At 33.7% G+C, this 15,618-nt stretch overlaps 1 long non-coding RNA gene across 1 annotated transcript; it reads right to left on the bottom strand.

Moving 5' to 3' along the window:
• Positions 1–241: 241 nt before the first annotated feature.
• LOC127855221 (uncharacterized) lies at positions 242–14,813 on the bottom strand. The gene is made up of 3 exons (XR_008037405.1): positions 14,755–14,813; positions 4,981–4,996; positions 242–345 (listed from the first exon to the last, which is right to left on the bottom strand). It is a non-coding gene; the product is annotated as an uncharacterized LOC127855221 (long non-coding RNA).
• Positions 14,814–15,618: the final 805 nt, after the last annotated feature.

The raw sequence follows: 15,618 nt of genomic DNA, 5'->3' as shown, positions 1-15,618 counted from the left end.
ACAAGTAACCTTGGAACTTTTGAAGAATGTCTTATATGGTACCAGACAATATTTCTTACAATACTTCTTATATGAGACTCAACAGTATTTCTTATATGGGACCCAACAATATTACTTATATGAGACCCGAAAATTAGTGTAAACATGTTTATTTCTTATATGGGACCCTACGATGTTTATTACTTGTAAGAGGCCCAACAGATAACAGAAATACCATGGGTCAGACTGGCTGGCTCTCACTTGGCTCCCTCCTATCATGGGTCAGACTGGCTGGCTCTTCACTTGGCTCCCTCCTATCATGGGTCAGACTGCCTGGCTCTTCACTGTCAGCAGTTGACATGGACTCTGAAAGAACCAAAGTGAAACCTGTAGATTGCATATGATCAGCACAGTCAACACTGGCATGTTGTATCATGAGAGGCTCTGACTCCTGTATAGATTCTAGACTGTGGGTGTCTTCAACAGTTGCCTCAATGACTGTAAACATATAATGTCAACAGTGGGGTCTTGTATGTCTATTATCCATTGGTGGGTCTTGCTGAAATCTATAGAAAATATATATTGGCTTGGATAACAGAAGGTTTTGCTATTATGTTTACGTGACATGGTTCAGTAAAAAAGGCCATATGAATGTGACAAAAATAATTGAGTTTTTAAAATGTTCTTAAAGTTCGTTCTTTCCTATTCAGATAATGTACACGTTTTATATGATCAAATGAAAACTTGTTCAAACCTATAATTTTGAAGAGATGCTGTGTGAACTCTAAAAATGTTTTTATATCAATGCAACTATTTTGACGATATAATTTTGCAAGAAGTTTTGTCCGTTGTTTACTACTATACATGTAATATGGCCAATTTGTATTGTTACACGTTCTAAATTAAATGAATTAGCATAGTGATTAAATTTGTGTGATGTTTGTCTAAAATAATTTTTAACGTCGGAAAATAATGCATATCTTCACAACGTCATTTCTCCGTTATTTGACGTTCACACAAAAGGGGCCTTTTTCAGAAACGCGCCACATATATATAAGTATATAGTCAACAGTTGGGCCTTGATATTATTATCCATTGGTGGGTCTTACTGAAATCTACAGAAAAGTATATTGGACATTACAACTGAAGTTTTGCTGTTATGTATATCATAAGTTATAGTTTTTTGTTTACAGTGTATATTGGTTCCTCTACCCAAACAGTGCACGTATGACCAAGAAAAATTTGACGAGGAGTAATATGTGCACTGGAGGGGTAGAGGAACCCATATACACTGTGACAAAAACTTATAAACAATTTTATAATACTTCAAATTCTTTAAAACAGCCAAAAAATCCTTCATTTAACGGACAAAATCCCTTTTTGCCATTCAAGATGTTAAAGACAATATCCACATGCCGCAACCCTTAATATGATGAGTAATAGAAGGGTGTCGTTTTTACGTACATATTATACGTGTATAAAAATGTATAACAACGGCAAATGCATTTCTGCAAAATATTTGAATGTCTGTGAACATGCCATAATTAGCTTTATGTTGTATTGTGTCATTGTATTCGTTGTGGATTCAGGGCTTTTTTTCCTTCTTTGCGATTGGCCATGGACGGACATTTCACAATTTTGACACGGCCAATTCACAATCCTTTCATGTCCGTGAATATTTACAAAAACGGCCGTTTTAAATCGTGAAAAACGGACTGTTCGTGCTCAAAACTGTAAAAAGAAGAAGAAGAAGATGTTTAAAGAAAAAGTTAACGCACGCATGGACACACGACGGACACAGGACCATGACATAAGCCCCGCTGGCCAGATGGAGCTAAAAATAAATATATATTTTTTTTAGGTGGAATTTTTTTGACCAGAAAGGGGAAACAAACAGCCTAGTTCGGCGTCTGTTATAGAAGGTAAAAAACCCGTTTCTAAAATGGGACCCAGCAATACTTCTTATAGGACCCAACAATATTTCTTATATGGTACCTGACAATATTTCTTACAATGCTTATTATACATGGGACCCAACAATGTTTCGTATATGGGACCCAACAATACTTCTAATATAGGACCCAACAATATTTCTTATAATACTTCTTATATGGGACTCAACAGTATTTCTTATATGGGACCCCAACAATATTACTTATATGAGACCCGAAAATTAGTGTAAACATGTTTATTTCTTATATGGGACCCTACGATGTTTATTACTTGTAAGAGGCCCAACAATTCTTATTACATGTATTTAGGCAGAAATATTGCAATAATAAAGCTTCAAACAAGGATACATCGTAAACAACCTAATAAATAAATATTCTGCCCATTGGGAATTGGCAAAAATGACTTCGCAAACTGGAAATCTGAAATTGGAAATTCTGCAATCTGGTACAAAGATGGCGAAGATCACAGCTTAATTGCTTTATTCGTCCATTTAACAGATTTTAATGGCATAGAGGTTAAACGACTTTCGACAGCTCATTGGTGTTAATCTGTTGTGTAATGTCAATAAAGGTGTGAAAAACTCGCAAGTCATGTTTATAACATGTATTCCCTATCAGAGCAGTATGTGTAAGAAAAATAAATGAAATAATCCAGGCAATTTGTTTCATGCTTATGCAGTGCAACTGTTAACAGATATTCACTTTCATTTTAACCCATTATCAGAAAGTACCACTCAAAATGTGCAGCTCCATGAAAAACACATACATGCCAAATATGAAGTAGCTTTCTTCAATATAGCAAAAGTGATTGCAAAATGTTAAAGTTGGCAGAAACAGACCAACAGGGGAAAATCCATATGTCCCCCACTATAGTGAATGGGAACATAAAAAATAAATGGGCTGGGTGGTGGTGGGGGGGGAGGGGGGTATAGTGTAAGGGTGTGGTGGTCATTTATAAGGTGGGGGGAGTCTATTGTGGTATGTCAGTTAAGAGTTGTTTTGTCAAATTATCAGTCAAATCTAATCATAAATAAAGAAGTTATGGCAATTTTAGCAAAATTAAATAATTTGACCTTGAGAGTCAAGGTCATTCAAAGGTCAAGGTAAAATTCAACTTGCCAGGTACAGTACCCTCATGATAGCATGAAGTATTTGAAGTTTAGAATCAATAACCTTGATACTTTAGAAGTAAAATGGATCTAAACACAAAATTCACATAACCAAATCTTCAATTTTCTAAGTATAAAGGGCCCATAATTCCGTCAGAATGCCAGTCAGAGTTGCATGACTTTGCCTGCACAGTCCCCTTATGATAGTTAATAAGTGTTGCAAGTATGAAAGCAATAGCTTTGATACTTACGGAATAAAGTGGACCTAAACACAAAACTTAACCAAATTTTCAATTTTCTAAGTATAAAAAGGGCACATAATTCTGTCAAAATGCACGCCAGAGTTATCTAACTTTGCCTGCCCAGTCCCCTCTTGATAGTTAGTAAGTGTACCAAGTTTGAATGCAAAAGCATTGATACTTAATGAGTAAAGTGGACCTAAATCAGGGGGTTTTCAGCACTGTCTGCGCCTCCGGAAACGGAGGCACTCCCAAAGCAAACGGACCCGATCCCAAACCAAAATATTAAAAAAAAGTCCCAACTTCCAAAAAAAAATTTTTTTTTTTCTTTAAAGAATGAAGTGTCTTATAACTTGTGTGACTAACCAGTGTTTGTTTTGGTAAAAAATATCTGCTATAAGGTTTTGACTGTTCAGTTCTTATCTCAGAGTGTAACTGTAACTAATAAACAAAAATGCAGTACTTGAATAAACGTTGAACACGCCCAATATTGCATCTGTTTATATAAAGAAGACAAATAACAAATAAAACAAATTTATTTGTTAAACTACTGAATTATTTAAGCATGATATATTCACTATTTTTTCCCAAATGAGCTGTTTAATCGAAGCAAAATTTCCCCAAATGGCCAATTGTGTCGATAAAAAATTCCCAATTGGTCAGACTCCTTTTCCCAAAATAGACAGAAAAACCCCTGTAAATGCAAAACTTAATCGGACGCCTACGCCAAGGTGATGACAATAGCTCATAATTTTTTTTCAAAAAATAGATGAGCTAAAAATGAAAAGATGCAAACTAACATGAAAATTAAATCTTAACAAGCAGGCTGTAATGATACCTTTGAATTTGATTTTGCCATTCACTGGATAATTCAAGTATCATATACATGTTTGCCCTAGGTGGCAGACCATTTAAAGCGGGTATATACGATCTTGTCAAATATTTATTAATTAATATAAAATGTGCAAAAAACTTATTATACATATATTTCAAAATAAACTAAAATACAAGTAAAGAAGAACATTTGTCGGAAAATGCGAAATAAGCAGAATATTTAAAATTGAAATCGAAAAAGCCTGTACAGCCGAATTCGCCAGCATGTATATCATGCATGTAAGATGTGAATCTAAATTTAGTTTAACGGTTCATTTTAAATTACTGCAGCGATATTGATTCATACGACACACGAACACTTACTTAAAAGACGAATGCATCGGTTATTGTAGGAAAATATGTACGAATTTTCTTCGTCACAATCAGCTTGGTGCGCAAGTTTGCATTTGCTGCATTTTATGAAATTCGTCTTAAATGTATCATTTTTCTTGCATATTGCGTGTTATTATAGCATATTTGTTTCAATATATTACAATTTAACGCATTTAAAAATCGAATATACCCGCTTAAAGTTATGTTGCTTTTTTCCTAAGAGATGTACATGAATATGTGTGCCAACTATCATTTGCATACTTTTGACAGTATTGAAATTATCATAACTATTTATCAGCCTTGAAAAAACTGACAACCATGATGCGAAGTTGGCCATAAAAACTTATTTTCTTTGAACGTTCTGCTAAATTGTATTTCACAAGATTGGCTTACTCAATAATTAGACAATTTAAACAAGAATATTTACCTACTTACTTCCCAATATTACCATTCAAAGTATCATTACATCCATTAAAAACTGTGAACTAAACATACCATTGGCTTTCTTTTCCTACAAATTATTGCAAAAGTAACTTAATATTGATTTTATAAAAGGTACCAGATAACACAAGACTAAACAAAAGGTCCAACAAGATGTGTTTGTGAAACACAATGTCCCCCTATATGACGTTTGACCTTGAAGGATGACCTTGACCCTTCACCACTCAAAATGTGCAGCTTCATGAGATACACATGCATGCCAAATATGAAGTTGCTATCTTCAATATAGCAAAAGTTATTGCAAAATGTTTAAAGTTGGCGCAAACCAACCAGCAGACCAACCAACCAACCAACAGACCAACAGACAGGGCAAAAACAATATGTCCCCCACTACTATAGTGGGGGACATAAAAAAGCCCAATATTGCTCAACAGCTATAATAAAGATTGCTGAACTCTTATTGATTTGTGGGTTGATTAACTTGGAACATAAGATGAATCTGATAGCTCATTAATTTTTGTAAAAGATGTGATCTCCAAGGAAGGAGCAAATTTTAACCAAAGGGGCATTATTTAAACAATCCTGATAGTGGACCAATTAGAGACGCTAGATACCAAATACAAATGTATAAATGCTCTTTCCTTTTTGTTACAGGGAAAAAATAAGAATGTGGCGTCTCATCAGGATCCAAACTGTTTGCTATTCTAATAATATTCTATGAAAAAACTCGAAGAAAATGCTAATTTTTGAAATTCAGCAGATGAATTAGAGCAGGAGACACATTTCCCAGCATGCAAAGGGTTAACAGCTGTTTTTGAGGATACAATTATGTTAGCGAAAAGCCATAAGCTGTTTGATGACAAAAGTTATGTTAGTAGTTTGACATCCATTCATGTGTGCTTCTTCATGATAATGGCATCATCTATTTATTAAATATGATGTATATGATATAACTAACCTTCCATGGTAGATCAGACACACTATAGTCATAAAGAAGCTCCTCTCCTGTCTGAATGTCTCTTTGAGCAAATAAGCATAGGTATGGTTTTTGTGTGTTCATTTTCAGCACAAAATAATTGTAGATGTCACTATCTATTAATGTAGGAAAGTCCATTAAGTCACTACTCAAAAATACGTAATAGCCAATATGGCGGCGCCCTTATTATCGATTCTGGGATTGTCTATATTGCGGAGGATACTGGCAGTGGTCAATGTATAGTGATTGAGCATGCCTGTATTTACGTCATCGTCCAAGATGGTGGCAAGCAGAAAAGAAATTACGATGAACGGCAAAATGATAAATAACATTCGAATTAACAACGGATACCATATGGTTATAAGGAAATAATTTAATGGGTGTGTCAATTAACCCTCAAGACTAATTTTGAGATTAAAACAACACATATTTAGTAGAAATCTGCACAGTGAATGTGTGTCACTGAAACCAGTGTTAGAAAATTGCAGTTCAGTCTACTAGCAATACATTTTAATTATATGGGTCTCAACATTAGTCATTAAGTGTAAACATGTCTACTTCTAATAAAGGGCCAGGCCCAACAATTTTCATTACTTATATGGATACCTAAAGTGTTAATTATACATTTAATGTTAATTAAATTATAAGGGACCCTAGAATGTCAACTTGTATCTTTTATGTTGGACCCAACGATGCTTTTTACGTATATGGGACCCAACAATGTTTCTTATATGAGATCAAACAATATTTCTTACAATACTTTTTATATATGGGACCCAACAATGTTTCTTATATGGGACCCAACAATACTTCTTATATAGGAACCCAACAATATTTCTTATATAATATGGTACCTGACAATATTTCTTGCAAAATTTCTTAAATATGGGACCCAACAATGTTTCTTATACGGGACCCAACAATACTTCTTATATAGGACCCAGCAATATTTCTTATATGGTACCTGACAATATACCTTATATGGGACCCCACAATATTACTTATATGGGACCCAACAGTATTTCATATATGAGACTCAACAATATGACTTATATGAAATCTGAAAATTAGTGTCAACATGTTTATTTCTTATATGGGACCCTACAATTTTTATAACTGATAAGAGGCCCAACAATGTTTATAACATGTATTTTGGCAGAGGAAGAAGTATTGCAATATTGCAATATCATCTGTTTACCACCACTGTTTCCCTTTGAAAGAAAGGAAGTATCTGAAGAGAAGGGGAATGGGAAGCTTGGTATTAGTTTATAGCCGTGTGGATACATAATTATGGCTGAATGTTACTGCTTCTGTTACTGATTATCATAAAAGCTTTAAAGCAACAATCAATATTCCATTAAAAATTTCCTCTGTATTTTGGCAAAGAAATATTAATCTTAGTCTTTTACAGATGACACAGAGGGAAAGTTTTGAAAAAAAATCGGTTAAAAAATAATACAATATAAAGAAGTGAAACTCCAGCTGCTGGAGCAGTATTGAATTTTCATTAAAAACAATTAGTAGGTCCTTTATTTAAGGCAAGTGACCGATTGCCCAAACAGTACAAAACAGCACAATACAGCACAATACAAACCAACATAAACACAAAATATGAATAAAGCTGGGGTCACCGCCTTGGAACGGTCAATGCAAAGCATTGGGGGTTTAAACCTGGTTATAGAGCGCTCAACCTCACACTTGGCCCAGCAATATTCATAATACATTTAAGTGTAAATAAAATTTAACGTCATAGCATTGTTACTCAAGTTAAACAATAATAAAAGGGAATTAAAACGCATTCAATTTAATTGCTATTTAATTACTCAATTGCATTGAAGATACAAGAGTAACAGAATTACAACTTTTTGACGAACGATCAAATAAAACTATTAACAATTGTCAACTACATTCCTTCTTTATAGAAAAGATTTGAGAATACAGAATCATAGAGTTAATATCTCAGATAATCATCGCGCAAATACAGGAAGAAGCAGCAATAATGGGTGTAAAAATTCCATATTACATAGCTTGGTTGTTTATGTGACTGCTAAACAAATTACAAGGCATTTTTCCTGAACAATTCCAGGGAACAGTTAAGCATTTGAAACTTGAAATGTTTTATTTTATTCATAAACCCATGTGGGACAGACAGACACAGTGATTGCAGTATAGCTCCAATCACTTGTGGTAGGGGAAAGCCATATAAAAAGCTACAGCTTTTAAGTGGAGCAAATAATGGTTATTACATGTAATTAACCTTCGGTTTATGACAATTTATTGCAATTTTTCCCCAAAAGTGCCCGTCACATGGTATTTTCCCCTTTTGAAAGGTAAGGCCGTATCCCAGAGTCAATTGTTTGTTTGCTTAAAGGATTTGATGCCCATTTTATTTGTTCAAACATATAAAGGCAAAAACATGTAGTGCCAGCTGAAATTGAAATTAACAAACAAGATTAAATGACTTAAGGTCAAGGCTACAAAGAGGAATCTTAAATGATGCACAGTACCAACTCCAGGGATTTTCTTAACTCTTTCAGTGCTGGAACCGAATTTTGAAGGCCTTTGCAAACAGTTTGGATCCAGATGAGACGCCACAGAATGTGGCGTCTCATCAGGATCCAAACTGTTTGCTATTCTTATAGTATTCTTTGAAAAAATTCAAAGAAAACGCTAATTTGAGAAATTCAGCAGACAACATTTTAGCAGACGACAAATTTCCCAGCATGCAAAGGTTTAAGAACTTGACTTCCACTTGCACAGATCCTAGGCCCAAGCGTTCTTGAGTTATCATCCGGAAACCACCTGGTAGCGGACCGACAGACCGACATGTGCAAAGCAATATACCCCCTCTTCTTTGAAGGGGGGCATAAAAATCAGTTACTCGTTTTATTTCTGCATAAACAAACTGTTGAGTGAAACATCTATCAGACATGAAAATCATGCAAGGTTAATACATGGCTCTATATCTAACATAAATGATATTTAAATTTTCATAATATTTAATGATTAATCAAATAACTGTAGAGAATGAAATTTTGAAAGGCCTTATTACTCACTTAATGTCATAAAGACTAGTCACTTTAGGGAGAAGTTCTGCAAAATCTCAAACAGAAGAAGGAATAACGTTGGTCCAGTTCTTTAAGATTAATATTAAATTGTGTTTTGGAAACAGTCAATCTTTAGAAAATTGAAAACAGTTTAGACAAATGATCGTTGTTGGCAATGTTATTGAAACGACCATACTATTGACTGCTAGCCGCTGACAATCGAACTGGACGGGGCTTTATAATCAATAATCGAGGTGACTGCCAACAGCTGTTGTGTTGGAATGTATTTGAAACTCTGACCTTTGGGCAAAAGAATTTGGTTGAATTTAGATTGATCAGGTTTAATGCCTTCTTGAACCCAAATTAAGGTCATTTTGCAAGTGGTCAGGACATGAACCAGCTTTCCTACTTCTTGTGACCAGTATTAGCCAACCACAAGTGACCCACTTCTTCCCAACTTGATTCAGAGGTTGGGGAAGAATGACCTACAAATACAATGTTACAATGTTCGGGAACCAATCTCTATGAAGAAACTTTATCCTACCCCCAGATTCAAACCTAAAAATTGACAGTCTGGCGCTCTATCAACTGAGCCATCAACTCAGCTAGCTGGGCAGGCCCAAAACATTTTGGATTAAAAAAATCAATGCACAGAAAGCAGAAAGCATACTTCATTTTTAGCATATGATCATATAACCGGACATTACCTAACTTTTGGTTCCTAAACATCAGTAAATTACAGACTGCGCATTGCGATAAATAGTTGATATTTTAGATGATATTTAATATATAGCATCTTCAAGGTCTGTTCTTTAAAACGCACTGATTGAGTCGTAATGGGAAAGACTCTTTGTCAAACATTTCGGTATGTTTTGCTGACATTTATATACAATTTTGTTGATTTCTGTCTCGTTTCCAAATCGAGGTTAAACATTGTTCGCGGCCACATGCTAGTATAACTATGTTGGCAAGCAAGAAGTTTAAGCATTAATTTTAAGGCCATTTAGTAGTCCTGCCTGCAAAAGTCCATTTCAGTTTTGATTCGTGTTTAAAGATTTTGCAGCACCTTAAATGAAATAAAGAATAAGGACAATAACAGATCAAGCGTGATAATATGCGTATTGCTAATATATTATATTAAAATATATGAAAATCTTGTTGATTCTTACAATAAATGACATCAATCTTATAGTTTTATTTATGATCCATGTTTAATATCGATGATTATATATGATTCAAATAATTTCATGGTTTTTAACACGCCCATATCTTTCTGATCTATTTAGGATTTTCATCAGATATTTCACACAAGAATACAAGATCACATATAGAAAACAATCAATAACAATAACAAAAACATGAATATTATTTATAACTGGCAATATAACTTGGTCCTTGTAAACAACAAAGTTCATGTTTCGACAGTTTAAATAATATGTTAAATGCCCCCCTCCTTGAGTGGTTTTGATCATGTGATCCGTTATAGCTACAACTGATCCGTTAATGCATGAATTCTGCGGCGAAAAAAAGGTAACACAAATACATTTTGGATTTGACAAGGCGGACAGTCGCTCCAACATTATTTTGCCAACCCGGCTAACATCTATAATTAACAGACAATTAAATTTGCCAACTTGTTAACAGAAAGCCAATTTAACATGAGCGGATCAATGTGATTTTAATAAATCAATTTACTTATTAAGAAACTATGTTACAGTTGGTCGATTCTTTAAATGTAATTTAGCAATCTGTGAAAACAATATGTATATATTGTAATGTCAATATTACGCCAATAATTTACTACCAACATGGAACTTCTAACAAACAAACGCAGTCAGTCTGTGCTATGCTTAGAGGGTCACTCGTACTCAAAGAAGCACATGTCTAAGTCAACCATATGATGGTTATGCAGTAAATCGAACATGTCTGTACAGTCGAATTTGCCTGCATGTTGCATTTTATGAATTTCGTCTTCAATGTATAATTTTTCTGGTATAACATTCTATCAATATATAACAATTTAATTCTTTGCTATTATATAAATATAATCGGTGATAAAACGCGTAAGAAAGAAGACGGTGAGCCACTGACAGACACAAAAGACCTTTTGTTTGGATGTTTTTTCGTTTGTGTATTTTGTGTATATATATGTTTATAAATGTCATATAAATGTCATATCATAAAAACAAATGAAATTAAGAACAACATATTTGCGGTTTTTATGTTTATCCCATTCGCAAAATGGCACTTACATGTATTCCAATAAATGTAATGTAGGAAATGTAATGTTTTGAATTGGCTAACTGTCAACAAGTTGGCAAAATTAATTGTCGGTTAATTATAGGTGTAAGTCTTTGATAGGCATATAGAACGTTTTGCCGTTGAATAAAAATAATGTAGGAGCGACTGTCCGGGTTGACAAAATAATGTAGAAGCGATTGTCCGAGTTGGCAAAATAATATAGGAGCTACTGTCCGCCCTATCAAAACATTGTAGGAGCGAATGTCCGCCCTGTCAAATTTAGCGTTAGCTAAAGAAACTTCAGCGTACAGTTTATATAGTATTGACATATCTGTACGCTGAAGTCAACCCTGTATCGAAAGTCAACCAGAGTGGTGACAGATTTATGTCACGCTATAAATCAAAGACAGTATGTTTTCTTGGATACATTCCTTCATATATTGGTGAATGAATATAAATTACTGCATCGGGGCATATTTTAAGATTCAAATGTTTCAAATGCATCTTACAATAGATGAAAATAACTCTCATCAGCCTGAAAGTCATAATTTTGCACCATTGTCGCTTTGTCATGTGACGAGTTTTCATTTGGATACTTTCGGATCGACCTTGACATTTTTTGCTGGAATTGTAAACATTACTTTCGTTTTCTGAAATCTATTATTTGTGATTAACAAGTTACGTCTGGTGGATTTAAACACTGATTTCAAAGTGAATTTGGTAATTTTGAATATTTTGTACATTGATTTTGTATTTACACTACAATTTGTTTACAAAACAAGCAAGAATAATTATAAAAAAAAAACGGGAAATGTCTTTCTGAATTTGTAAACAATTGAGCACATGGTTTGTTACTAAAAATAGAAATAACATCATATGACCGTGAAATCTCGGGAGATTCGCATTTCAATCATGTGTGTCACGTCACTGTTTTTCTCGATAGACCAGTTGAATGTTATTGTTTACATTCGGGATTTTCCGCGCATGCGCACTGGCTGGTTGGCAAAAAACACTGGTTACAGTAACGTAAAACATGTATACATGTCGTTTGTTTAGTCAATAAAACGATACAAAAATCCGAAATAAACATAAAAACTCTTAAATAATAGTGCAAAAATATAATATTTAGTACCAATAAATGTATTTTCATAAATATAATTACCTCTGTATAAAAATACATATTAATAATATTAATACATCAGACTAAAAACTGGCAATCCAACAAAACAAAACAATAAATATTCTTTCATATTTTTTGTGATTGTAAGATTTTGGTAAATTATATTTCAAAGATAATAACACATACATTAATTTGATTATAATTATAAGTGGTGCAGATATTGTTATTGTTCATAAGCGAACGAAGGTGCAAGAGGGGCATTTAATCAATTATAAAACGAAGCCCTAAAAGCGGAATACATTACAATTAATAAACATTGTAGTAATTTTATTTTACATGGAATGAATTACCGTTTCGTTTCCATCGAATGACAATATCATAAAGTTTAGCATACATATGAAAAACAAGAACTGCATATTAAGCAAATTAAACTGTCTTTGCATGCACTCTCTTTACTGGTGGTAAGGAGTGATAACAATCTAGCATTTTATGATAAATATATCTATATATTAATTTATTTTACGCAAGTATTTTTTACCCTTTTGTTGTTTGCTTGTTTTCATGTCATTTCATACACTACAGAAACGTACAATCTTAACATGAATAGCCGAGTTTACATTTGCCGGTACTCGTTAAATACGTTAATTGTGTAGCAATGAAATTGCACAATATTTTTAATTTATAGTTATTAACACTCTATTATTATGATTAAACAGGCTAATATATACATACACTAATTCCTGTTAATCCATTTCGGACAAATATCTTCATTTTTTAATATGTTCAAATATTTTATTAAAGCAACTGTTTCGTATTTTGGCTTTACAATTTTGCTTAGATGATCGCTCAGCAGCCAAGAGATGACATGGAGGTATCATAAATGATGTTTAATGACCAGACACTTGTATGCCACATGTGGTTTATGCAGTGGCCAAGAATAGGTCCCTGGATTTATCACACCATGTGTTCTTTGTAATTGTTTGGACAGTATCCGATCATAACGAGATAATCGCTTTATGATGAACAAAAGTGCAATAAAACACCGGGTTAAAAACGCTGAAACAAAGAGTGTCAAAATTGGTGTGAATAATTAAATAAAAACAATTACATTTATCAAGAGAATTTATTTAATGTGTAACAAGGCAAGTTTTTACAGGCATGTTCAAATCAGTTACTATATGTTGCGTACATAAAGTCGATCTATTTGCTGTTTGTTTACATCCTTATTTTTGTTCGTTCATTAAATTTGTTTTATTCTGAAAAAATTTCAATATCAGAGAATTTTTTATCTAAAAAATGGTCGCGAAGATGTGCCAAGTAGAGATTTTTATGGTAACTGCATACCGTGCTCGTATATTGTGTTCCACTCCAGATTTCGTTTATAGTAAAAACAAATAATAACAACAATATAATCGTTCCAAAAATGCATTTCCTTGCACGCTTATGTTTAATTCAGACATAGTTAGTAAAATTATATTTGATATAGTGCATGATTATCAATAAAAACGATTATTATTTCAACTTTCTCTATAAGCGCTTATATGAATTTCACCTCTTTTTGCCAACCAGTGGGCGGAGTGTAATATTTGCAGGTGCGCGTGACTTCACTCGTCAACTGGTCTATATGTTAGAGCAGAAAAGATAAATGTTAAATGTTTAAGATAGTATTTTGTAAAAAAACATATCAGTTAAATGTGAAAAATGTCAATCTTTCCAATAAAGACATAAAGTAGCTGATTTGGGCCAATAACTGCTTTTACAAGCTGTTTTGGAGCGGTCTTTGTTAACTGTCAACTTTTCGTATATTCCTGGTTGACTTTCCTACTGGGGTTGGTCCATAACTTTAATGTTGCGCCATTCAAAATTCATAGAAAGCGAATTTTAAAGTTATTGAAGCCAGAACTAATTTAGCGTAGGAGCGATTGTTTGTGGGAGCGTTTGTCTGGAAACCTTATCAAACTGATGTAAAAGAAGTCTTAAACCATTTATTGCTTTTCCCCAGAACAACTTTATTACGCTACTGATCCGGTAATAGTAACATGACTGTACCACTAAGGCTAGTCCAACTGTCTTGTGTGGTTAAAGATTCTGTTCTTTTATAATTTATTTCCCCAGTCTAACCATTGCAGTCAGCCTAAAACATATATTGAACTTGTATCGCATGGAAATGATCTGATGCTACAATCATGCTTGCTTTCATGAATGTCACTATATCTGCATTAAATGCAGATTATAGGTTACATTTGTTTGTTTGCGGTAACAAGGTTGTCACCTAAATTCGTGCCACGGCTTTACATGTTTGAAATATGTTTTCATTGTCAGCAAACGTTTCAGAAACTGTGTCCTAATTATTGGTTGCAGTTTCAGTTTAAATTCAGTCATTTGCGGAATTATTTTAATAACCAAAAATATAAATAAACCTAATAAATATTATCGCCACTTACCTTTTTAAGTTTAACCGCGAAAATTGGCAATTTTTATTACAGAGTTGTCGGGCGCCGAGTAGTCGTTCGTTGCTATGCTGGTTCCCGGTAAATCACTGCGCCGAGGTTGGTCAATCTCATACGCAGTGGCCTCCCTTATTCTAGAAAAAGACATTAATGATTGGCGACTGCCCAAGGGAAGTAACTGCTGTGTGGAGTTTGACCTAATGTGTGCTAATGGGAGATATAGGCCCGACAATTCGAGTAAAATTACACATGCAAATTTGAATTTAAAAATAGTCATGAGTATGTTAAGCAGCCTTTTTTTAAGTGGGTCTTCAACTGTCGGGTCCAAGTGCCCGATAATCGACTTTGGGACCCGACAATCGACTAAAGACCCAACAATACGGCCGTAAAATGGACGTTTGACCCACCATTTTACCCAATCTGAAACTATATATATATATATATATATATATATATATATATATATATATATATATATATATATATATATATCAAATAAAAATACTTTAAAACTAACAGCTAGTAGGTTTAAATATTTGTGGTTTATCAAATGAAATCAGATCGTTACTCAAACGCTTTACGTGCATGCAGTAAATTTACAAAAGAGATTTTGTTGTATCTGAGTGCTTGTCAAGTCGTTGAAGATGGCGACGTCCATGCCGAGACTTTATTTTTCGCCGTTTTATACCCTTTATTACTTTTGTTTAACTGTTAAATTATACTCACGTTCCAGCAATATCAGTAAAAAGGTGATTATCGTTTATTTTGTAGTAAAATTCGATTTATATCTCGACTTAACTCCCCGTAAATTTTCTTAGTGGAGATGTAATAAGGTCATCCCGCTAAGCAATTTTTGTA

This window comes from Dreissena polymorpha, chromosome 13 (assembly GCF_020536995.1).
Source record: "Dreissena polymorpha isolate Duluth1 chromosome 13, UMN_Dpol_1.0, whole genome shotgun sequence".
Taxonomy (NCBI): domain Eukaryota; kingdom Metazoa; phylum Mollusca; class Bivalvia; order Myida; family Dreissenidae; genus Dreissena; species Dreissena polymorpha.
The sequence above is the reverse complement of the archived record's forward strand: the minus strand, read 5'-3'. Positions and strand labels throughout refer to the sequence as shown.